This window comes from Calonectris borealis, chromosome 4 (genome assembly GCF_964195595.1).
Source record: "Calonectris borealis chromosome 4, bCalBor7.hap1.2, whole genome shotgun sequence".
NCBI classification, from domain to species: Eukaryota; Metazoa; Chordata; class Aves; order Procellariiformes; family Procellariidae; genus Calonectris; species Calonectris borealis.
The window spans coordinates 10586953-10612821 of record NC_134315.1 but is presented as its reverse complement, the minus strand read 5'-3'; the positions used below and the strand labels follow the sequence as shown (position 1 = coordinate 10612821).

Sequence of the window (25869 nt, the reverse complement as noted above, 5' to 3'; positions counted from 1 at the left end):
CACCGGCCACACTGGAAGGTATGGCTGCAGCCTACACTCACCATTGGTACCATTTTTATGTTAAACCCTCTCTAACATGATTCATTAATTTATGTTAGAAAGATCAAATTTCCAACAAACAGCTCATTCCAAGCCAATTAAAAACGCGAAGAAATCCCAATCTAAAAATGGGACTAGGAATAATATTAAAAAGGGAATGACTCTTGAACCTGTTAACTTGTATCTCCTATTGACCAGGTCCCCAGTTTCTTCCCAGTCCTAGCCTTTTAACTTCCCTTTGCCTCTTTACATCATTTCCTTCTCCGATTTTGCTGCTATGCAGTTTACACAACAAACTACAAAACAGCCATTTCTAGCCTCCAAGAATTTGCTAAAGACTAACAGTTTCAAACCAACTTATCAACATGAAAATTACCTTGCTTTCACTTCTTTGACTCAGTAACTTAATCTACTTGTTCCTTTCGCTTCTCACACAGCATTTCTGGAAATGTTCAGTGCATAAATTCATGAAAGATTAAGGACACTGATAGCAGAAATCACAATACAAGATGTCACACTGTTCATAACAGGAAAACTCTCTACATAAGTATCTTAAACCGTAGACATCTGAAGCTTTTCTTCTGAAACTCCAAGAGCTTCACAAACATATCAGAAAACTTGCATGCAAATGAGAAAACAGGAATTTCACCCGTGACTTCTGCATTTCTCCAGGCACAATGTGAAAGTATGAATTCTACAAACTACCATACATTTTTCCACTTACTTTTGCCAGAGGAGTACCAATGGTCACAGCTGGTAATGGCAGTTTTCCTTTTCCTTTTCACTTCTTTGGTGGCTATTAGCCCCAAAAATAACTCCTTACGGTTCAGTGAAAAACATGGGCTTCAGTGTTATGGTTCAGAGCAGTATCATGACTTTCAGATAAATTTATTTAAAGTTCTCCAACATTGAGACTGAAACTGAATTTGCTGCATGTTGAACCTGGATTTAAAGAGCCCTCAAAATGAGTCTTCATAATTATACTGCCAAATAAAAATCTGCCAAATACCACAAAAGTTGATTTGTCTGCGATTTTATTTCAGAAACCTGAATTCCAATTCAAAGAAGCTTCTCAAGTAAAAACCACAGAGAATTATGCAATGAATAGTGTAATATCACAAAACTCAATTTAACATAGTTAATGCAATGGAGTACAACTGGAGACAAAAATTAAGCCAGAACTACTCAGTGCTGAAAAGGCAAGATTAGAACTGAATTTAGGAGCTGTCATAGATCACTATGTAGGAATTGCAAAGACTATGCTGAGGCCAGGTGGTCGACTGTAAGCATGAAATAAAACAAAGAATATCAAATAGCAAAATTATCTTCCCTAACTTTGGAAAAAAAAATGCTACTAGAATATTATTTCTGGTTCTCATGTACACATTTCAAAAAAAGACATGAAATATCAGAGTTCAAGGAAGGGCTACAAAAATGATCCAGAGGGTAGAAGACTAACTTGTAGGGATTAGTAGCTTGACCTATACATTTAACCAGAAAGGTTAACTGGTCATAGAGGTGAAGGGGCCTTTCAAAACAACAAAAGTATGGAGAGATTTAACACTTGGGAATGAATATCAGACACATTTGGCCTTGAATAGAGATGGAAGTTTCCTAACCATATACACACAATACTGAGTTACTGAGTAACTTTGCTTTGAAAAATCTTGTGTTTTAATCCAACTTCCAGAATACCTTCTACTATCTGTCTGCACTGAGATCAAGCCCCAGAAATCTATGAACCTGCCCCTCCTTCTTAGGCTTTGGGAAAAGTAAGTTCCCACACACACAATATGCTTATGTTATTTGCAGCTTCCAAAGCACTTCTAGTATTCTAGCACTTTTTTTTTTTAGTTTTTTTTTGGTGGGGTTTTGTTGTTGTTGTTGTTTTGGTTTGTTCCCTCCCCCCCCCCCCTTTCTTTTAAAATAGCACCTTCCTCTGCTGGTAGGTTGGTGACAGCTGGAGACTGAAAGTCAGACAGAAGGCACAAGTATTCGGAAACAGTACCAAAAATCCTTCTTAATCCTTCTCCTGCACTCAGGTCAGACTGATCAGACTTGCAATTAGGACAATTTTTGCCTCAGATCAGGTACAATATCTCTTACTATTTTTTAATGATCTTCTGCAGCATGAAGTGCAAATCTCCTGTCCACATCATTCAGGCATACCTTACCTGAGAAATTTCAGTGACAAAAACTACGTAAGTTCCCAAATACCTTAGCTTGTCTCACTGGCTTCTTCGATGCATTCAACAGTTTGGTCAACTGAAACTGAATTGCTTAGGTTAGTGGTTTTTTAAAGTTAACAGCCTGTAGAATAAAAAGGGTTGCTCTAGAGAGGTGGTCTCTCTATGCCTTATTGACAAAACTATAAAATTTGTTGAACAGAAAACATTGGTGACAAGTATTTTTTCCAGCCTGCTTTATTGCTACATTAAATTTCGTCACTGATGTCACAGAGACTCAGCTACACACGCCACTCAGTACTACACAAGAATGAGTCAAGTCACTAATTTTCATTTTCATCCTCTAATTTTGCAGAAAGTATCTGAGGCCAAGACAATGTAAAATTAAAATATTTTTCCACTATTAATATTCATGGATGGTGGCGGCAGTACCAGAAATGTACATTTATTTTTGCCATTAGGGTCATGAGTCCATACAAATAAAGAGGTTTAACCCAAATACTGCTTATTTTTAGGTTTCTGTGAACCCACATGCACTTTCCAAGGCTCACGCCAATAAGCCAGTGCTCTCAGTTTTTTGAACACAGGTCAAATCAGATCACCAGCTTTCCAAGGGCAGATCCCCAGCTTTATCCAATGAGTATTTAGAAAGCTTGAGACAAACTGATCAGCACGTCTGACCCAAAAATGAACACTGAAGCTGAGGCTATACAAGCCATTAGACTTTTAATTCCAACACCAGATTTGTGGAAAACACAAATGCACATCAATTTCTCAAAGAAAGAGCCAAAACTGACCGAAGCAAAACTAGATGTTTAATTTGCCAATGTAGTAAGTCAGGTAAGAAAATTTCCATAATTTTCACATACACGCATTTGAAATCAGATTTTCCTAGGAAACAACATACCTAAAGTCATAAAAGTCCCCAAATTCCTTAGCAGTACTCCACACAGTGCCCCGGAAGGAAAGTCATCTGCTTACATAGAGGTGGCACTTACCCGAGAAGAGTCTACACCTGCTTCACAGAATAGCAAGTTCAGGGAGACGTACAGTGGTTGGACCAGTGGCTTTAGACAGAAATGAGAACTAGGTCAGGACCTACAATCGAGGACAAGGTTTTACCATCATCCGTCATAAACTTGGGGATGCTTCTGACACAGCAGGTCAAGACGAATAGCACACAGCACAGGCTCTTCCCCATAGCAGTGGAGAAGCTGTAGAGCTGCATGACAACTGTGGGGTTCATAAGCAGCTTTACCAGAAGGCAGAAGACTCCAGAGCTCATTTGAATATAGGACACAGTACAAGTTGCAAGTCTAAAGGAAAGTCACACATGCTCTAGGTGCAAAGACAAGAGGAAAGAGAAGCTTTCTTCTTCCCTCAAGATTTTCTTTTGACCTCAAGGTTCAGCAAAATATGCAAAATGAACAAGGCCCCTCCACTATGCAATATGACCACAGTAGCATTGTTCCACTTTTCCTGTAAGGTTTTATAAATAATATTTTCTGATGGTACTACCTATCCAGTGTTGCCCTTCTTTTTTTAAATAAAGGAGAGTGGACATTCTAAAATTAGACATGAAAATCCATCTTCATTAAAACATTTGTTAGGGTTTTCAAAAAGGTTATACCAGATCAGTATCGGGGGTGGGGGGGGAGGAAACAAACAAGCAAAAAGTCCCCACCCACATACCCAATGCTATCACAGATATAAAAACGCAAAAAACTTATGTTTAAAATTTAATGTTCACCACTGTTGAAGCCACTCAGAACCTATGCTTTCAAAAAGTGCTGTGAATAACAAAATCTCCTACAAAGGACAGAAGAAATTAAAACTCATTTTTTAACAGGAACATAGCTACTTCCCTGATACTTTAAAAATGCAAGAAATTTCAGTAACTTTAGGTATTCACATCTAAAATATGAGCATCATGATGCATAAAGGATCAACTGAAATGCAGCAGTGCAAAGGCAAAGTGGCCCCATTTTGGCCAGGATCCAGTAATTTTCATGTAGACTGAATAGCGAGGGATGAGATTTCTGAAACGCATTGGCAATGAACAGAACAATGTCATTTAACCCTTTGAACTATTCTACAAAAATAACTTCTTCCAGAACAGCTGGATGACATTTTGTATCTTTACTTATTTACAGGGGAGAGAAAAGTAGTTAGAGTCTTTTTCCCACAGTTACACGTAAAACAGTAAAAACACTGCCCTAGACTTGTTAAAGCTACGATTTCACTTCATGGAAGCATGAGAGCTATTTTATGGGTTTGGCTGGGTTTTTTTTAAAAGTTAATTCAGGTTAAACGCTGAAAACATCTCTCAACTTAGAATGAAGAATCTGTTGACTTACTCATTTGGGTATTACCCTCTAGAACAGAAGACATCCTGGGATAAACCCTTAAACTGATCAGATACAAAAAACCCGAAGACCAGGTCATTTTAGTTTTAAATATAACTGTATTGACAATGTTAGGGCAAATTTAAATGCACTGTATTCCAAGGGTTCAAGTCAGTCATAGAAATTATGACAGACTGTAAAGGACAACTCCACACTTCACAGTCTGAGTATACGAACCCCACAGATCAGTAACAGTGAAGGTGGCATGCCCACAATCCCTCCAAATTGCCTATGGACACGTCTGAACCAAGGCACCAGGGCACCGCTTCTCAATCTTGCCTCTAATATGGCAAAGACCATACCTAAAGAAAAATTTTCCATTTACTATTACTGTTCATTAAGAAGCTGAAACCGGAATGTTTAAACAGGGGAGTAGGAAAAGATTCTGTAGGGTTTTTAACCACAAGACATCTAAATGTGGAAACTAGACTTATTGGAGTTAAATAAGTAACCACAGAAGGTTTTGTGTTTTTTTTTTTAATCAAGAAAGTCTACTAAGAAACTGAAATTCTAAAAATCAAGCATATGAATTATCAGATTCTGCTTTACAGTTTATTCTGATTGTGTAAACAGAGCTTAGGGATTTATAAAAGAGTTCTGCAAAAAGGACTGCAAAATCAAAATACTCTAGTTCAACTTCTTCATTCAGCAGAAATTATTAAATGTTAATAACAGCTCTTACACATCCTGATTTGGAGACAAGACATTCTTATTGAAGCAAGGGCAAACTAAAAGTGCATAAGCGTATCAGTTTTGCTTTCCAGACTGAAATAAAGTATTAGTATGTTCCTTACATGTTACAACAAAGAACAGTGTCACTAATGTTAGATTGTACTAAATGATATCTGGTTTTGATATGCTAAGACATCCCATTCATTAACTCTTCTTGGGTTGTTCTGAGCTCCTGCTCTGAGGTACGTGGTCTTGGGGAAAAAAAAAAATCTAACTTGCCTATCCATCAACAGTGATAATTAGTTTTCAGAGAATTTGACATACCCCCCCCCCGTTTTTTTTTTTTAAGAGCTTATACTTCATTATGCCATTTTTATCTGAATCAGAGGTACACTAAAGCTGTCTTTTTTTATACAATATCCCATTTTTGTTGATGGATTTGTTAGGCAATGACATTATAAATCTTAAGTATGCTCTGGCAGCATTTGTTGCTACTCAAAATTATGTAATAAACCCCAATAATAAAATTCAAGAACTACGTGAATTTCTTTATGCTTTTCAGGAAATGTTAATAAAGTTATAAGCAATTAGTGTAGCTGCTCCAAAAGATTAAGAAATCACAAAAAGAAGGATGAAGAGGCTAAATAACAGTGTGTGCCACCACTTGGCAACAGAGCCACAAGGTGAACTTCTTACTGTTTCTTGATGAATTCATGATTAATATACCTGTAACTTTGGAAATCCCACAGCAAATGCCCCACAAGAAAAAATCCTGCATTATTATGAGACTGGTTGGTTGAGATTTTTGAGATGGAACTAACCTGAATATTCATGATTAGATGCATGAATTCAGCCATTATTTTCTGGCAGAGAATCTAAGTAACTCAGAAATTGCTACAGTGATTAGAGAGTGCGCAGGCATTATGCTGGAACCAGCAAGTTTGATATGTAAGCAGCACAAATGTTGATGGGTGTGTTACCAGTTTGAGCTAGAAGAGAGTGAATCAAAGCACATAAATGAGGTAGAGGCTAATATGAAGACTGGAGATTTCAGGTAGGCTTGAATCAGGCAGATGAAGGCAGTAGAGATGCTGAATTTTCCATTAATTTCTCATTCATGTTTAGCTGAGGCTTTTCTAGGTGGCACCCCCCAGGTCTTTTATAGCACTTCCCAGTTTTAATGGGGGAGGGATGGAGGGACAGAAATCTGGATAAATTATGAGACCAATCTAGTCTCTTGACATAGTAGAATTGGACAGAATTTAAAAGCCTGTATGCAGGAGGAAACAAATATCTTTGGAGAATGCAAGCCTTCACCTTCCATGTGAGATTTTATACTGCACTTGGACCTGAAAACAGCTTTGAAATGTGAGCCTCACATCATATCGTTATCCTATTTCCAAATCAGACAGCTAACAGTCAGGCTTATTCAAATACTAAAAACTCCTTTACATGGTGGTTAATCAGGCATTTGTAAGTCTTTCAGGGAGATCAGAAATTTTAGGAAGACATCCTTCATCCACCCTACATTGAAAATTTCTGAACGGTGTTTAAAATACATGCCCTATATAAAGGATATTAACACTATCTTCATAGAAGTCTTAGAAGTGACAGTAAGACAAAGTTCATCCCATTACACAGTTCCCAAATCCAAGAGCATTCTCTTTTCCGTCTCCCAGAACACTCTTGACAACTTTAATCTACAGATTAAAGACACATAAACTATATAAAAGTCTTACTGGAATTCATTTTCCTGTATTAGATTGTTGTTTGTTACGTATTAGGAAATAATATGTCAAGAAACCCCCATGAACTCTATTTTAGGAGCACCTCATTTCTGTTTTTCTTTTTCCCAGGGGAGTGTGAATGCGCACCCCACCCCAAAATTATGCAGCGATGTTTCCTACTTCTGGGTAAACCTCAAGGGTCAAGCACACCCACACTGCAACAGATGAAACACCATGAGAAAACCATCTTCCTGATCATGCTGTCTTCCTCGTCAGGCAAGTATTGCACGACTGAATATGGCTGCATAAATTAACATTATGCAAACCCAGGACTTATCTTCCAGCTGAGATTCTCATTGTTTCCACCTGACAGTGGAAAAAGATGTTACTGACTTTGTTCTACAGGGTTTCAGAATTAGATTTGGGGAGAAATGCAGTAGACCAGTTACTCCAGTCACTGTAAATCATGCAAACAGTGTTTAAAGGCCATTTTAGCGAAGTTGCTTTCAGAATCACAAACATAATTGTCTACAGCAGCCCAGACTTCAAAATTTCGGGAATCATGGCCACTCTCACACTTTCTACTAGGCCTATTTCTTAATGTCTTAGCTAGGACCATTCTAGTCTCCAGATGGTTACGTTATTCAACTGAAGATTCAACAGAATAAAGGAGAATCCAGAAAACACAGAAGCATGTGCACAAACCATGGCATAAAATTCTGTTCGCGTTGCAGGAGGACAAGGACTAACCTAAGCCTGATACTCACCCAATTATAGAATGGCTGCAGAGCCTCGCACACCACAATCTAGTTAATGAACAGAACAACTCGTGGTCTGCTTAGCTGTTACCAAGTAGGCCCATTCATAAAGGCTGCCTTCACTAAAGGGGTCAAGGTGGCTGCATTTACATTATGGGTCTGGTTCCAGCCATCCAGTCTGAGACTCCAGGGAACAGACATCAGCTCTCCCTCCTGCTCTTCCACACATCCAGCTTTGAAAGAACCAATCCCAAGCACACAAGTTCTTTCTCAAGGTTCAGCCCCAAACATTAGGTAAAGACGGAGGAGCACACCTGCCCTAAACAGCAGAGAATCCGAAGGTCCCAATAGTTTTGCATGGCTATAATGTTTTACAAAAAACAAACTAAAACCATTTTTAAAACCAAAAGAACAAAACTGAAATCACGCATCTGGGCATTCTGCACTTACTGTATTGAAGTCCCAATGTAAAACATGAAAGGCTCCAGTTATACACATCCCCATGCTTTCAGATTAAACTGAACACTATCCATCCATAAAGACTAACATCTTTAGGGAAGGATTGTTTTAGCTGACAAACATTTGAAGATTAACAGTAAAAAAACAATGTTTCTACATGTGTCTTATTATTGGTTGTCTAAAAAGAACTCCTCTATCATATTGTCTTCATTATTGATTTTTACTCAGATCCCTATCCAAGTGACTTCTATCCATGGACAAAATGCCCTCCATTTTTCAACATTACCACTACCAATAGCTAGGAAACTTGTAAAAACACAGTACACCTGCTTATGTTTGCTTAGTAGTAATCAGAGACCTTTACCCACTGTGTTCTAGAAATCACACCTAGCCAGTATTGGGCTTATAATCCCAGAAACAGAAATTTAAGTTAAAATAATGAACATCAAGGATGCATAGTTGTGTCAAATCAGTTGGAGTCAGACAGGATTCTGAATAATGCACACAGCACTGTCAAAGTACTTCTATTCCTCAAGCTGTAAAATGAACTCTTTCTAGAAACCCTAGTGCCACTATTTTATTGTTGAAATATGCTATGTACAGTTCTTTCAAGTTTCATTGAAAGGCTACTGGCATCAGAAATTGCAAAACACAGTGACATGCACGCAGTATTCAAAGCCAGAACTCTAAACCCAGCTTTTACAGTCATTTCCCAAACAGCATGCAGTCGGATACATGCCAGCAGTTTCTGCTCATGTGAAGTCTAACAGATCTTAACAAAACCTTAGAAGCTGGTAAGCAGCTCTCCAAGGAGATGGGCAAAACAACTGTGTGAAATGAAAACAATAATCACTAGCATTAGACCTGTATTGTAGTATTTGTTTTTACAACAAATATTATTTCGTATGTAGAAATATCTATTCTTTAAGTCTTTGTTTCCGTATTTTGTAAGTATATAATGCTTTCTCAGGAGCACAGTATTGTTTTCAAACTCCTCCTTGACAGTTATTCCCACATAGTGCCTGCTACATCGCTGAGCCTACACAACTGTTTGTGTGGTCATGCTATGAGCTGGATAATAGACTAGGGTAGGTAATTTGTAAACAAGCCCCCCCATCCGAACCTGCAATCAGACCTGTTCAACAGAAGCTCCTGCCCTTAAGGGATTTCAATACGATCTAACATGTCCACATTCTTCAAAGCATATTAGGCCACAAGCAATTCCCACTTTGTTGGAGTTGTTCAGTAAAAAAGCATCCAATGAAGCTTATGAAATCCAACAGAAATCCTACAAAAATGTATTCTATAGGCCACATGATAAATTACATTTACTATTTCATTTTTAACATTAAAACGTTACCTTTCTGTGCATATCCAGACACTAATACATTCTATCATGTCTCTCCCAGAAGTCTCCACACAAGATATATGCAGTCTATATCAGCCATTCAACTTCAGCTATCCTGGAGCCAGAAATTCATAGCTTCAGATTGTTTTTTTTGTTTGTTTAAACCAAAACAAGTCTGACAATTCTAATGCTCAAATATTAAGTATGATGTTTATTTAGTCAACTGCTCTGATTTCATAAGAAAGAAGATTCTGTAGTATTCTCTTTTGTATACAATGAGTTTCTGTAGCTGCCAGAGTAAAAACCATTTGGGGTTTTACAAGCAAACGCCAAAACTTTGTCTGAAAGGGAAAAATTGCCAAACTCGGTCAAGCTAGTGGTTTAACTCTTGAAATATCCTGACTAACCATGGGCAGTGTTCAGTTTTAAGAACAGTATAACACGCACACACTTGTAGTGATTTATTGATTTATGCTTTACACCATGAAAAAAATTACATACATTTCAACATTCCTTGTATAACTGATACAGAATGTGTAATCTTACTTTGCACCGTGCTAAACTCTTGACCGCAATAATACCTCATAGCACTAAGTCCCATGGGCTACATACAGAATGTGACTTTTTAAAACCAGTGTTTTAAACACATTATGTGTAAAAAATCCTAGAGAAATCCTGTGTAATGTAATCCAGATTTTTAAAACTGTTTCTGACCTTACAGTATCAATTTATTTTTCTATTCTACTTCAATTTATTTTTCTCATCTGTCTTCTCTAAACTAAACAAAACTCAGCTTTCCCTCCTGCCTCATACTTGCCCACTATTTTCTTTCCTATTAGTATAAGACCTTACTATAGAATTTCACAGATCTATCAGCTAACAATGAACAGGAAATACTTTAAATAAGATTCCCCCCCCTTTAATCTCATGCACCTCTATGAACATCACTAAAATTCAGATGGTTTTATGAAGATGTTCAATGACACACAATAGCAATATAATTTACTAGCTTAAAACTCTTATTTGAGTCTGCTATTAGCCTTATCCCTGATCTTTCTCTATGTTATCCTCAAGTTCCTTGCTCTCCTCCACTCTCAAGCAACCTATACAAGACTGTTACCTCAAATTTAATTTGTTTCGGTTTCTAGATCTTTAATAATATAGGAAGAAATTAATGGTAACAAAATCTGAACAGCCCATTATCTAGTCATTGTACTGTATCTCCTTGTTGCAAATTTGTTCTGTGCAGATGTTACTGTCTCCACCAACTATTCCTCAACATTTTTCACAGGGAAACTAATCTAATCCAACAAGTCTTGGAAAGGATACACACTCACTACTCTTTGGGGGGAGAGGAGGAAGTAAGATTTTTCTGATTTATCCTCCAAAGATCAAACTTGCATCTTCACTTTGTAAGACAGTTTAGATTTTATGTGTTTATGAGGCACAGTACCACCATGAAAAATATACCTCTAAGAACACTTAAAAATAAAGTGTGTCACCAGCTAACACGATACAGTATTTAAAAAGAAAAGTTAACAGACATGACTCTCATATGAAATAAGAAACCAAAGTGCCAGATCTGAATATGCTGCTGAAAATATAAATTATTCCAACTTTGACTGCATCCCTTTCAGAACTAGCTATAGCATAGGCCACATCTGCAGGGGATGCTCTTCTAGACCACCTAATAAAAGATTATTTCAATTTAAGACTACTGAGCAATACTCAGCTTCAATTTTGACAGATAAATGAATTAAAAATAATGTATCTAAAAATGCATATAAAGCCAGAAAGCTTTTTATTCTCTCCAATATTTAATACCATATTTTCAGTTAACAAACAAATCAGCTGGTTCACCAGAAGGGGCAAACTGATAAGCTTCCAGTGTCATATTCATAAAGCAAATTAGAAAAAAACAAAAATGCTTGGCTTTTCAGTAATTATTTCTACTATTTCTATCATGCCAACGCAATAACATTATTTACTTTAATCTGATACTTTTTCGGTTACCATGACAAATCCTATATGGTCTAGTTGAAAAACATACTTTAAGAACAAAAAGATCAAGATAATAAACTTTTACAATTTTCTTAATGTCCATACATTCTTTCAAAATACCAGTATCCCTAAATATATTCTCATTGCAAGAGCTTTAAGATGACATCTGCTAAGCCATCCACTCTTTGGAGACTATTGCCAAACAGTTTGAGACTTAAATTGGATTTTTTTTTTTCTTTTATTGCATGAGACTGTCTCTAGTTCACACATATTTAACAGTAAATGACAAGATAGAATGTCTAAATAATAAAGCCAATTAAATACAATTTAATCAATATTCATATAATAGTGAACACTTCCACAAGCTCTAAAGTATTAACTATTCTTTATCAGCTTTCAAAATTATAACCATCAAGCACTTTTCTGCAAAAATTCCACTTTGGTATGTAACTTAGCTAACATTAACACTTAAACATGTGCAAAGTGCCATTTAAGTCATTAATGTTATGCCTATGTATTTACCATTCATATTAATCATAATGTGTGAATACAGCAATTTAGGGGAATGAGATCTAGTTCTCAGTCTTCTACATTAGTTCTGAAAACATTAAAATACTGTTAAACTTGTGAATAGAGAAAACACATCCCATTTAAACCACACAGATAGGGCTAGACAGTGCTTTGGCAATTATTTATACCTAAAATCAACAGGAAATTCACCTAACAGCTGAAGGGAAGTCAATAATACACATCAAACACAGTCAGGAAGGAACCTTTCAAACATTATTAAATTTCTATCCTGTCCTAACCAAACTACTTTCCATGCTTGAACTTCCTTTCAAAAATGAATCTTTCTAGATGAACATTTACAAAAAAGAATAAGACAGAGTTAGAGAATATGAAAATATAAAGCAGATAGTGTATTTCTGCCTGCTTCTGTTCAGATAAAAAACACATCCAGTAACTTACACTACTGATGTAGACGAAACAATTGCACAAATGAGCATTTACAAGTTCCCTCCTGGGTCTGAAATACCTCAACAAGAATTAAAGCATGATTTAACATGTCATAACAATTGAATAAATTAGAAAAATATTGTAACCTCAGGCAACATTAATTCCCCAATTTGCCAATTAGTGTCTTTCTGTCAGGGAGAAGGCAGTAGAAACCTTTTCTTTGTCAAGTCTGCTTTAAAACCACCAATCTTCTATTATGCAGAGATATGGGAGCGTCTCTCATTAGTGCAAACACAAGCACAATGCTTCCTCAAAAAATTACATTCCAAGCTTATTAGATGGACAGAGTCTGAGGGCAATACACAGAAACAGCAGGGCAATACATAGCAACATGGTATACACGGTTTTCACCACCTCAACCCTTCAGCTTGCACCAATATTTTTTTTTATTTAAACAGCTCAAAGGAGAATTCTCAGAGAAATACAAAGACAATGACGTAGCTACGCACATGTTGTGGGCAGCTTCCTTAAATCGCACAGGGCAGCATGAGAAGAAAACAATACAGGGCTCATTATTCAATCTGTTAAATTATTCTGTGTTGATTTGGGGTTTCTTAATGCAAAACATAATATATATCCACTACATAAGATACAATGTAGCATATTACATAAAACAGTATTTAAAACATCCTACTTGTCTAACATTTATTATCCCTTGATATAAGCCTTTATATACCTCAGAATGCAAATCGTCTGTTTGCTCAAGAAACAGACCACCTATGTACCTACTGGTCTCCGGACAGTATCTGGTCATGTTACTGTATCATATTTGACTAACAAGACAGGAATCATGGGAACAAACGGATATGCTGGGTCAAGGAGTTCAAATCCCAAGGTACTGTGGAGAACTACATGTTATATTCCCTCCTCCCCCTTATATAAGCTAACCAGCTCCATCTTAAAGACAGTCTTATTCCACTACTCCTAAGGGAAGGCTGTTGCAGACTTCTATGCCTCCGTTGCTTAGGAACCATCTTTTCTAATTTCCAGACTAGGTTTATTCTTGGGTAGTTTATACCCATTTGTTCTCATACCTCAAGCTTAAGAAGCTCTTTTTACCCATGTGTGTTGTTTCACTCTTATTTTTATGAAGAGCAACCTCTTTCATGCTTTGTTTTCCCAGATCAAACATGACACTCTGAGTCACCCTTACAGAGCAAATTCTCCATTCCCTTAGTCATTCTAGAAATCAGTTCCTGTACCTCTTCCAATCCGAATGCCCTTTTCACTTGATGGCAGGTGATAGGAATTAGACACAATATTCCAGATAAGCTTTCACGAGTACCAGAAAAAGTCAATACCACTTTACTTCTTCAAAAGAAAAATATTAGTAGGACAACAACAGTATACTTGTTATCCTAATACTTTTCACAGTTGCTAACTTTGATAGGTTAGTCATCCTGAAGTGTTACAAGATCATCGTCATATTTTAATCCTATTAAATATGACTCCTTCTTCTACTGGTCATGTCCTAAGGTCTCAACTTCATTCTGTGCAAAACCTTCTTTTGTATTGATGATACTTGACATCTGATGAGAGAACACGAGATTGGCATAAGAAGTAGGAAAGCATCAATGTTTTTAATGAAAATTCTAAGTCTTGAAACTGACCCTTGACAAATACCACTACTAACATACTTCCAATACATCATCTTCTGGTCATCCAGTTCTATTCATACTCGACACATCCTGTCACTGTTTTAAATCAATTTTCACAGAAATATCACCCTAGTTTTTACATGGAATCATATTACACATTACATGACTCGTAAGTTAAAAGAGGTCAGCTCTAACCACGTATCTTCTCCAAAAAATCAGGTATCTTATAAAAAAGAGCCGTTAAATTTCTCTGACAAAGTCTTTCTCTGTTAAGAGCTATATCACTTCATACCCCATTTTCCTCTTACCTCCATATAGAATAGCTTCTCTTTCTACATTTAAACAAACCCCGAATATTAAGGTCACACTAATGATGCAATAACTATCCTGAACCACCTTTTTTCTAAACATAGTGACTACTTCTGCTGCTCACCAGCCATCCAATACTCTTCTGCCTTGACATTTAATAACAATTCTTGCAACTGAGCCTCTAATTACGCAGACCACCTACTTCAAAATTCCAGAGTAAATATTACATAGTCCCACTGATCTGCACCCTTTAAATTCAACTTTATCTTTACGGAAATCATTTTCATATAACCTCCCTTCAGTAAGATCTATTTGCCAGAGTGCGTGTGTTCAAAACTGTCTTCACTGAAAATTAAGGCAAACTTTTCATGTAGTCTTTCACCCAAATTATTTTTAGTCTTATTTAATTGTCCCCATGCTTCCTGACAAGACAGGTGATCAGTCTTTTTCAGGTTTTCTGCTTACTCCTGATGCTCTTCTTCAATTTGCTATTAACCTTGTTAGATCTTGCATCTCTATTTTTTTGTATATCCAAAAAAAAAAAAAAATCAAAGTTTGATAAAAGCACAAATATTTTATACAGTTGCCAGAATTATCTGCATTTATTGCTGTATCAGAAGTTCAGCCACACCAGAAGTAGCTGAAAGCACCTCATCAAATAAGCCCTGAACATCGCTGTAAAACTGGAATTGCAAGAACATTTGGATGCTAAATTAAGTTACAGCCTTTGCAATTTCAATGTTCACTTCTATAATTACAATTATTATCAGCTTCTCATGACACTCAGAGAAGTTTGGGTCTTTTTTTTTTTTGCTTTAGCTGGGCCTTCATTTGCTTTTTCCCCCCCCCTAAATGATGTATGCCTAAAACATGAATAAAAAGATTAATGCCACAACATCTCCGCAGAGCTAGAAAAAGAGAAGGCAAGTTAAGGCTGCTTAATTTCAGCTTTACCTCAGATGTTACATCCAAATGAAAAAAAAAAAAGCAACAACAAAGTCTGTATTATCAATATTTTGGTTTGAGAACACACTGCACAGCTATTACAAAACTTACTTGAAGGAAAAAAAAGTCTGCAGAAACAAGGTTCAAATTTAGGATTACTATAGCAACACAGAGGAGGGAGGGGAAAATTACCAGATTACTCTCTCAGATCATCAAATCCTTGAAAGAATAAATTTAGATTTGAATTTCAGTCAAATTAACCGAATTTATCCTATTCATTAATGATTAAAAAACCTTAATCAAATTAAGGATTAAATTAAACAAGCAAAAACTGTAGTACAAGAAGTAAAGTAGCAAATAGAAAATTTCAGACTGAATGATCTCACCTTTTCCTTCTACCATTAAATATTTGCTATCACAGCAGGTCTTCAAACCAATAACTGATAACAAATAGAGTATTATTTAGGAAGGTGTCTGATTAAAGGTCTGCAAAGAAAAAGAGGCATTCGAAATCTGCCTCATTCTTAACTAAACAATTCCAGTAACTACAATACTGAAAATGTGCAATAATGTGCCCCCATTTGACTTGGAGGTATAGTGAATTTCTGAAAATATAGTTCAGTTATTATAGAACTAACATATTTCAACAACTATGTGAACACAGTAATGACTTAATGCCTTGAAAACCAAGGAATGCAGAAATAAGCTTAAGCTCTTTAAAAAGGTGACATTATGAAAATCAAACCCAGGATATCCTAAGTAACTAGTTACTCTCATGTCTCTTCATTATGCAATCTTCAGCTTTCTTTGTATTTTGCGGTTGTTTTAATAAATGCTTAAAAATAATTAACATAATGGACACTATTCCAGTAACAATAAATACCATACTTATGTTAATGACTGGAAAAAAGGCAAGAAAAATAGTAGGTTTTGGGAGTCCTTTTTGGGAGACCAGCTATTTCAATACTTTAGCCTACTCACATCAGACAGGATCCCAAACCCATTAAACATGCAGCTGAAGTGGCAAATGCAGCTACAAAGGTTTATTTTTGACATTGTGAGCTTTGCTTGAGGCGTGGAGGGGTCTCCCCACTTTAGTGGTAAGTATTGACCCATAAAGACTCTAAGCCTCAGGCAACTTTTCCACCAGCCAGAATGTTCAATTAATAAGGCTGCCCTCATAATTTGCAAGACTGGCTAGGTCCAGCTTTTCTGGCTGACATTCAGATTTTAACCATGTTTCCCAGCCTTCTGTTCACCACTCCTGACTTTGGCTGACCAGCTGCCAAAATGCTCTTTATGTTCTGGTGGCTGGGCAGGCCAGAGGGTAGTTTGAGAGACTACCTTCCTCCAATTTGTGCAGCAAACTGCTCACTGCGTTCTCTGCTCTTGGCTCCTCCAAAAGTTGCTGCAGTGAGGGAAAACTGGAGGATACTGGAAGGACTACCATTCCACAACTATGAAGCAAGGGTATAGGCATCTTAACTGGGGTTTCCTTGTCCTTAAATCAACATTTCCATTAACAGACTGGATCAGCAGCCCTAGATCAGCAATAAAGACTACGGCAGATCCAGAAGTGGACGTCCCACTTGTCAAAATCCTTACCCTATGCTGCAATCACAAACATCCTCTCTTTCCAGAAGAGAGGCAAGAAGCTCAGTATAAGATGATCCACATAACTCAGCAGCATCAAGATTAGCGCAGGTTCTAAAGTAGGTTGAAGTAATGCAGGAAAAACATACAGGCAGACATTCATTACAAGTAGCAGCAATCAAAGAGAACACAGGATGGTCCTCTCTGCGTCCAAGGCACAGAAATCCACCACGTTTCCTTGACACATAAAAGACATAATAGCTTTCCCTCAGATTAAGCATATATATTTTATCTCCCTTTCCATCCAAGCCATGTACGATTCACTTGCTTTGGGAAAGCTCTAAAGAATTCACTAACTTTTTACCTAAATCCCTATATAAGCAAACAGAAAAAAAAAAAGATTCATTTCATATGTACAGTTGAGATCTAAGCAAACATCTAGAGATCATTATTAATTTATTTTTCCTGCCTATTAATAGATTCCAAAATAATTTAATACTGCACCGCAAATGTTCTATATAACCAAATAAAATTTTACTGTATACTTCTGGCCACCAACACCTTATGAAAAATAATTTACAAAAATGAACACCACTTTCCTGACACCTTCATCCTTAATTCACTCATAAAAGATATAAAATTGTTCTGAAATGCTTCCAAGTTATCAGTTATAACCAAAATTACCAGAATATCTTTGAAAATTCACCATCTAATAAATTTTACTTTAAGTTCAAGGGCGGGGGGGGGAGGGGGGGGCGGGACACACACAAAAAAAACCCCCCACATTCCTGTATATACTAGTAGGCTTAAAAATTATATCCACAGTAAAGAAAGAAAACTTATTTTGGAATCAAAATAGAATCTTGTGCTTTACACTGAATCTGTTATTCAAATCACATGGAAACTTGAAGTGACATTTAAAAATAAAGCAACACTTTAGTTGTGTAGAATTTTACTCGAAAATCGTGAAAAACTTTTCAGTAACTGCAAGCACCTAGAGAAAGATGACAGAACTAATGAAACATGATTTCCTTTCAACTGAAGTCTCCTAAGCTTCCCTATTTATCCTTTTTTAATCCCAAATCCTCATGTTTCCTCTACATCCTGCATGAGTCCATCCTTGCTCCTCCCTTCACTTGAGCACTGGTCTGCCCAGGTTGGCCATGCAAGTGGCAAAATACACTACGACTGGTTCAGAGCTACCCATATACTGGCTGGCAGGCAAGGGTGTAACGGCTACACAGCCAGATGCTCCTGCTTCTCAAAACAGATCAGGAGCCATGCCCCTCTCTTTGTGGGGGCACAAGTTTGGCAATCAGATTATACATTATTGGCAGAAACTTTGTGTGTTTGAAGTCACCACTTTCCTGTTAAATTTAGCTGAACGTAGCTAGTAGGTTCAGAAGTTTAAGAGAAAAATAAAGTAAGTCCCTTTAACTTTGGAATACTTTAAGCTATGTTGATTCAAGATTACTATGCAAAGCTATGCTAGACAAGATTTTTCAGAGAAAAAAAAACCACCAAGTATACTGCATATCTCAGTTAATGCACAACAGCAGCAATGTCTTATTTTGCTGAATTTTAGATGGAATGGATGTTTCACATGCATACATATATAGATTATCATCAATATTTTGCAGTGACAATACCTAAAGAAATTATTTCATCTGTTAAAAGAAAACTAAACTCAAAGTATGCCTTATCCTTCACCTCCACAGTCACAATGCAGGAACAGTAACTTTATCCTCAGTATTATATAACAAAAAACAAAACACCACACCAACAAAAAACCCACCACCAAAAAAAAACCATAGAAGACAATCTTCATGGGTCGAGGTTTTTGCAGACACTTGCGGGTTTAATCTGGCATTAGCTATAATAAAGCTGAAATAGTGTACCAGACCTCTCAAGATTCAAGATCTGAAACAAGATAGAAGTAAAAAGCATAAATGGCACCACAACAGGAATTTGAAATTTGTGTGTACAAAAAGAAAACCAACCCAAAATAAACAAAATGAGTTTCTATGCCTGCAAGTCAAATTACAGTTTTTAGTCCAAATTGGCTTTTACATGTTTACTGATTCCAACCAAAAACCTAGATGATCTTAGCTATAGTAATTTGATTTCCCCCTGATCTTCAGTGCATAAATGTACCACAACTTAATATTTATCTACTCATTTGATGTGAAAGTATCAAAGATACCATAAAGTGTTACTGATTAACTGCATTTACTGTTCAGTTTCCATGACCCCTTTTCAGCAATTCAATTAGGTATACGGAAGAAAAAGAAAATCTCAGAACTCTGAAGTATTTTACTCCCTATCTTTTCAGATTTCAGGAGTCAAGATCCGAAAACCATACACAAAATACGTTGTAAAAATCAATGATTTTAAAAGACAAACCCCAATACATTGGTCAATTAAAAATACAAAGGAGTATTTGATGAGTCTGAAGAGCATGGAAACTTCAAATCTCAGTTTTAAAGAGTAGCTCTTAATATTCCAGTTTGAAAACTGAATTGAAATGCGCTTTCATGTATGTCGATTTTCAATTAATCTGCAGAGAAAGCCACTCAAATAAGCGATAGTGAAAAACTCTTTTGATGTCCCGCTTGCTAACACAACTGATCTGAGGTTGAAAGGTTGATCTTTCACTGAATAATAACTGTACCCAACAGAGCAGGCAGAGATCATTTCTCAAAATGCAATCTAATAAGCAAGGTCAAAAAGAGGAAGGTTAGGAAGGTGCTGAAGAAGTTGTTACTCCTGTTTGGCTACGCCTTCAAGGACGACATTTTCACTTTCTTCTTAACGGTCAGAGAGTCAATCCAGTAAAGCAAGCAAGCATACACGCTGGTCAGCCAGCTTGACTGGTAGTAGTTATTCAAATCCATCTCTACACTAAAACTTAATTTGCCCTGAAATGAAGAACAGTTAGACTGTAAAATTCCCCAAAGTAGCAGTAATACTTAAACTTTATTCAAGACCAGGACCATTGGTTAGAATGTTAAACCGGAGCCCTCATGACAAATGATGCCATCTCAGCTTGTACCTGATTTGAAAAAGTAGTAGTTCTAAAAACGGTCTGAAAACGGTGTTTCTTGGAGTCTCTGCCCTTTCAACTCTTGCAACTACTAGCCACTACAATTTCTGAACTGACAAGACCACAATGAACAACATCTGACTGGTGAGGAAATAAACCAATTATTTGCTTCAATCAGACTAAAGATTATCAAGATTATTCTCAATAAACAACAGATGCTTACTGAGATAACATAAAGTTATCATAAAGTTATGTTGATCATTCCATTAAATTACTACAAAACCCTGTTATTGTTCACATAATACTTAAAATGATAGGAAAAGTAACCGTAGAAAAGCGTAATTTTAAAGTAAAAATTATCATAGACCAAAATATCTGTATAACCAGTACTTTTAAAGCATTATTACCTCTAATGAAAAGAAGCTTTCCTCAGGAAATAAACTGGTTTACATGATTCACACTTTACACCTTTCTTTAACAACAGGTTTGTACAGCTGCTGTTCTCAGCCCTACCAAAAAGGAGTACTTTTGAAGAGGAATGCTGAATAAGTGGCAAGACTAGGTAATGTTCTCCTATCCCCCCGAGAAGGCTGATTAAATTATATGAATGAAAATTGCAAAACTCAGGTAATCTAGGAGCTTCTACTATTTTAAAAAAATATCTGCTTTTGAATCTTTTAATGAGCAGATCTATAATTTAACAGAAAAGTTTTAGACAGGTTCCTCAGCAGATGTAAAATGACCTGCACAACAGAATCAGCAGTTTAAACCTAAATTCATATGTGCTCACAATCACTTTTTAAATATATCACTCACCTATCACTCCAAAAGTGTCTAAGAAATATTTAGTTATGGTATGAATTACAAATACAGTGCTATTTCAGAGATTGCTTTCTGCCACGCAGCATAGTCCAAGAGTAAACTCTAATTTAAAAGCCATCAAAATCAGAGATTTAGCATTATTTTTTACTTCACGTCCTCATGCTTCAGGTGTCCTCACTGCACAACAGAAGTGACATTTCTCTGATATGCTCTCCTTCATAAAAGTGGGCAAGTTTTGTTACTATGATTTTTTCCCTCAAAGCAGGACTGGCTCATTTGCATAGCAACAGTTTGGGATTTACAAATCACTCGCTATTCACCACAGCTACAGTTCTTAAATAATTAAGAAAACTATTTCTACAACTACAAGATTTACTGTCTAGCCTCCTCAGAGCACTTGTCACAAGGAAGTTGTATGCTTACTAGCAATCAACATGCTAAGCATCCTTCTCCTAGCTTGAAACCTCCAGTTGTAATATTTTATTCTATTTATTAACAAAATTGGCTGCTTCAAAATTCAGTTTTTTCCTCCTACAGCAAGTCACAGAATGTTGGGTGAGGAGATTTGTTAAAAGCACTTCAAGCTGCGAAGCTACCCTTCAAAAACCAATACTTGAATGGGGCGTAAGTAGCTTTATCCTTACTCCTGTGAAAGTCTCTCAGTGCTCAAATGGGTTTGTCCACATAACCTCATCAAATGATCCAATTCCATACATGCAAAATAACATTTAATATTGATGGTGAATGTCAAAGAATGAGAAGAGTTGAGTCATTTTCTGTTGGAGACATCTAAAAAGAACTGTCACAGAAAAATACTGATTCAGTAAATGACCTTCTTCACTCTACAGCATTAGTGAACCATACTCTAATGAACTTACTGGCACAACACACTAGCAAAAGTGCTTGTTTCAGATGAAGCACAAACGTTCAGATTTCTCACACCGTTTCAACCATAAAAAGAAAACATTCAGGCAACACAACAGTTTTTAGCTAAAAAGCACTATCCTCAATGTGGAACCTCATAGAGAAAAGAGAACTCCAGTAAAACTACAAGATACTTAAACATGCAAACACAGTAATGCACATATTATCTTGCTACAGTGAAAAATGTAAAAACTTGCAATTGTTTCTTCCTCAAAACTCTCCTAAGAAAACCACCAAGTTTAAATTCTGTACTTGAGGAAAACTACATAGACCATTAGGTTCACTTAAGACTATTTTGACACGATTGCATCAAACTGCTTACTGAATATAAAGAAATACCAAAGCCACCTGCTCCAGAAGTCCAGTCCATAGTTGCATTTTTTTCTCACTTATTATACAACAGCTTTAAAAACAGTATTTCCTTATTGAGGTACAGAATTGTTACGCCAATCAATTTAATAAAGAAAAATGGAAGCCTTATTTATATTTTGTACTTCTTTATTTTTAAAATAAATTCTTTTGTTCTATAAAAAAAGAACAAATTTGCGGCAGTTAAGAACTGGCAAGTATTCCATCAGCACGTTCAGTCATATTACAAGAACCCAGAGCCGTAAATAGCCTGTGTGCATGGAGATACCTGTAGCTTTCAGCAAAGCATACAGAAATTATCTAGTGGTAGTTGCAGTTTGAGAATTCATAAGCTGAGGGTAGACATGTTTTATAAAGCTCCATATAGAGACAGAAGTCACCATGCAAGAAAACGGAATACTTCTGGTATACGATAATGTTATGATCTATAGCAACTTTCCAAAAAGCAGAATAAAACAAAACAGCAAGAGCTTACACCACTGAGCTACAGCAGTAACTCATGAAAGATTTAAACCCAGCACTATTCCTAGCCCCCTGTCTCAGTACGGCCATGGGTATTTTTCCAGCTTGACTGGAATTTCCCCCTCCCTAATTGCTAGTTTTAACTAGATTAAGAATCAACCTTAAAAGCAGCATAGAGTCTGTGCAGTAATTATGCACAGAAAGACATGTGACATTTTGTATCAAAAACAGACACTGGAAATGCTAAAATATAGATACCCCTTCCAGCAGAGGAAACAAAACAACTGCCCGTCTGCTGCTGCTGCTGGTACCCCGCCAATCAATAACACCGCACAAATGCATCACATCTCCTCCTTCATTCCTACGTCCTCTGCGGACGATAGTTTGGACACTCTAATGCGCGCATTTTGCCAAGCTTAATCAGCAGGTCACCTCGAAGTCTAGAAGAAGGGGCAGGTGAAGCAGAAGGGCGGTGGGGGAAGAGCCAGCAGACGCATCGCTTGGGTGCAATCGAGATTTAAACGCTGAGCAGCCGCCTCCTGCGGCGGCAACAGCAGCAGGAGCATCGCACCCCGCTCACCGCGGTGGGCGCGGGCAGGGGGACCGTCTCTGCTGAGAGAGGGCTGACAGGAACCTGCCCCTCCAACCCTGAACCGCCCCCGCCGCTCAGCCCCCACCGCCCCATCCCATTCAGCAGCTGGAGACTACCTCACTCTGCCCCCCATCACCCCAGAGACCCGAAAATCTTCTTCCCCGCCCCAGCCCCTCACCGCAGGCACCCTGCGAGCAGCGGGCAGCTGTTTTTTCCACACACACCCCCCACCCTCGGCTTGTTTTCAAGGCAGAGACAACAACTCCCCTCTCCTCTCCTCCCCGCCCCGGGCTAAATAAGCTGGTTCCAGCGTCTGCGCCCCAGCCTCGCCTCGCCTCCCCCCTCCTCCTCCTCTCCCCGCAGCGTCTGCGCCCCGCCGCAGCGCCCGCCTCCCCCTCACAGCCTGCCCGCCGCCAACGGCTGCTCCCCCGCCCGCCACCCCCCCCGCGCCGGGGACCGTTAACGGCTGCGCCCCTCTGTCGCACGCGCCCCCCGCATTCCTCTGCCACCCCGCCTCCCCCCAGACCGCTACCGGCGGCGCCCCTCCTGCGCCTCCCACCACCCCCGTAGCCCTCCGCGGCAGCGCTTACCCAAAGACAGATGAGAAAGGGCGGCAGGAGGGAGCGGGAAAGAAGGGCCCGCTGCAGCCGGTCCCCCTGACGAGGCTGCCTCCGCCGCCGCTGGTCCCAGCTCCGCCTCCCGCCGCTCCGCTCCGCTCCCTCCTCCCCCACAGCCACCAAGCAGCCCCAGCCCCCACCTGACAGGGTGCGGCTTCCCGAGCCCGCAGGCCAATAACCGCGCCGCCCATTGGAGGGCGCACGCTCGGTGACTAAGCGGCTCTCCCATTGGTCGGCGGGAGGCGCGTACGGGGGACGGCGGGGAGCGCTGGCGGCGCCTCAGGAGGTGGGTGGCTTCAGCCGGGGCCGCGGGTCGTGGGGCTTCGGGACGTGCTGGGTGGTTCCCGAACGGCTGGGCAGAGGCCGAGAAGAGTCCCCCCCGACGCGGGGAAGGGGTTTCCTGTGGAGCTGGATCCCTTCAGAAAGGGGTAGCGCGTCGTCTGGGAAGCTTGTCTTACAGCAGGCTGAGAGATAGGGGCAGAGACCAAGTGATTGCCAAGGAAGCGTTACCATAAAGGGTTCCTTAACACACAGCAGTGACGATATCTAATCGCTGGAAGCTCAGAGCAGGTCAAGATCGATCCAGAAGGGCAGATATCCAGTGAGAGGAGCCAAACTTGAGAACTGCGTTGGTAAGGGTTAAGAGATATCTGTCAAAACGGAAGGTATTTAAGTCAGTCGAATATCCTCCGGATGTTAAATTCCAGTCTAATGCGGAGTTGTATACTTGATTCAGGAAGTGTGCAGATATATTGTAGAGTTTGTATATAGGAGGCCTGATTAGATCTTTATAAATCATCCCTTTAGATCTTCTAAATCTTTTGAAGAGCTGCGTGGCTAGTATAAGCCCACAGTATGTTAGTCACTGCAAATAAAGCACCAACTGTAAAGTTAACTTGTTCTGTTAGTAATCTTTATTTTCCGTACATTTTTTTAAGACTGCTGCTTTACACTTCATTTTGGAAACTGTTGTATAGAATAGCGCCTGCCTCAGTCAAATGAAGAGTTGGGGGTCTGGGAACACGCTTTCAGAAACACTACTCTTCTCTGTTATATGTACCCCCTGCCCCCAAGTTATCCATACAATAGACGAAAAATAGACTCCTGCTAGCAGAACCCGATGGGTGCCTTCAGGAGCCCTAAGCACCTCTCCCTTGGAATATGGGAGGAATCTAGCCTGCTCCACCCACCTCCACCAAGGAAACATGCTCCACTTACCTAGTTCATGCTTTCTGGCAATTAATCTTCATTTGTTCACTGTTCCGAATGGAAGAACAGACCATAAAGATATACGTCCTTGTATGTGAATTCAACCACTAGAAATGGCCAGGTGATGACACAGAATGATTATCGCACATCTGACAAGAAGACACTGCTGGACATAGATCTGCCTAATCAAAAACATCCCACAACAGGACACATATTAGTGTAATTACTAATAATTAGCAAATCGTGTCTGAACTTTTTTTTGTAAGAACTGTTGCTGTAAGCCTAAAACATTACAGTCACTTCACCTGTCTAGTACTGAACCCTGTTAAACCCAGTGAATGTGTTTACATATCAGATAGCACGCTTTTGTCCCTGTTCAAAGTCTAATGAACAAGATCTGCAGGTGCTCCGCAGATCCGCACCTGCAGGGTCCAGCCACCTGCCTCACGCGTTGTCTTCCCCTTGGTGTGTAGATGACTATCTGTCCAAACTCCTTCATCTTGGCACCTCACTTACCTCTCTTTCCTTTCTTTACCATAGCATTCAACACATAAAGCTCTCTTTCTTCTTGTCTGGTAAAGTAAATGGGAGAACGGATCCATGTTAAAACTAACTCGGCAAAAAAATACTGCTTTGTTTTAAAATGAATGGTTTTCCCGTCCAGCTCGGTGCATGGCTATAAGAACAGCAGTGCCAAGAAAGAGGAGGACTTTGAGGACAGCAGCAGTGCCCAGGGACTGGGAGAGGGCAGGGTCGTTTCTTCCACTAGCAGTG

The 25869-nt window shown here is 38.6% G+C and overlaps 1 protein-coding gene across 18 annotated transcripts in view; it reads right to left on the bottom strand.

The window, feature by feature from the left end:
* Positions 1-24054, bottom strand: part of ADD1 (adducin 1) — a 67144-nt gene extending 43090 nt beyond the window's left edge. For 9 of the 18 annotated variants that reach the window (XM_075148601.1, XM_075148606.1, XM_075148614.1 and 6 more), the window contains exon 1: positions 23860-24054. The gene's annotated coding sequence lies outside the window, so the exon portion shown is untranslated. Of the gene's footprint in view, positions 1-3223; positions 3293-23109; positions 23290-23859 lie in introns of those variants that run through there. The other 9 variants (XM_075148605.1, XM_075148612.1, XM_075148604.1 and 6 more) reach the window with 5 other exon arrangements.
* Between the last annotated feature and the right edge of the window lie 1815 nt (positions 24055-25869).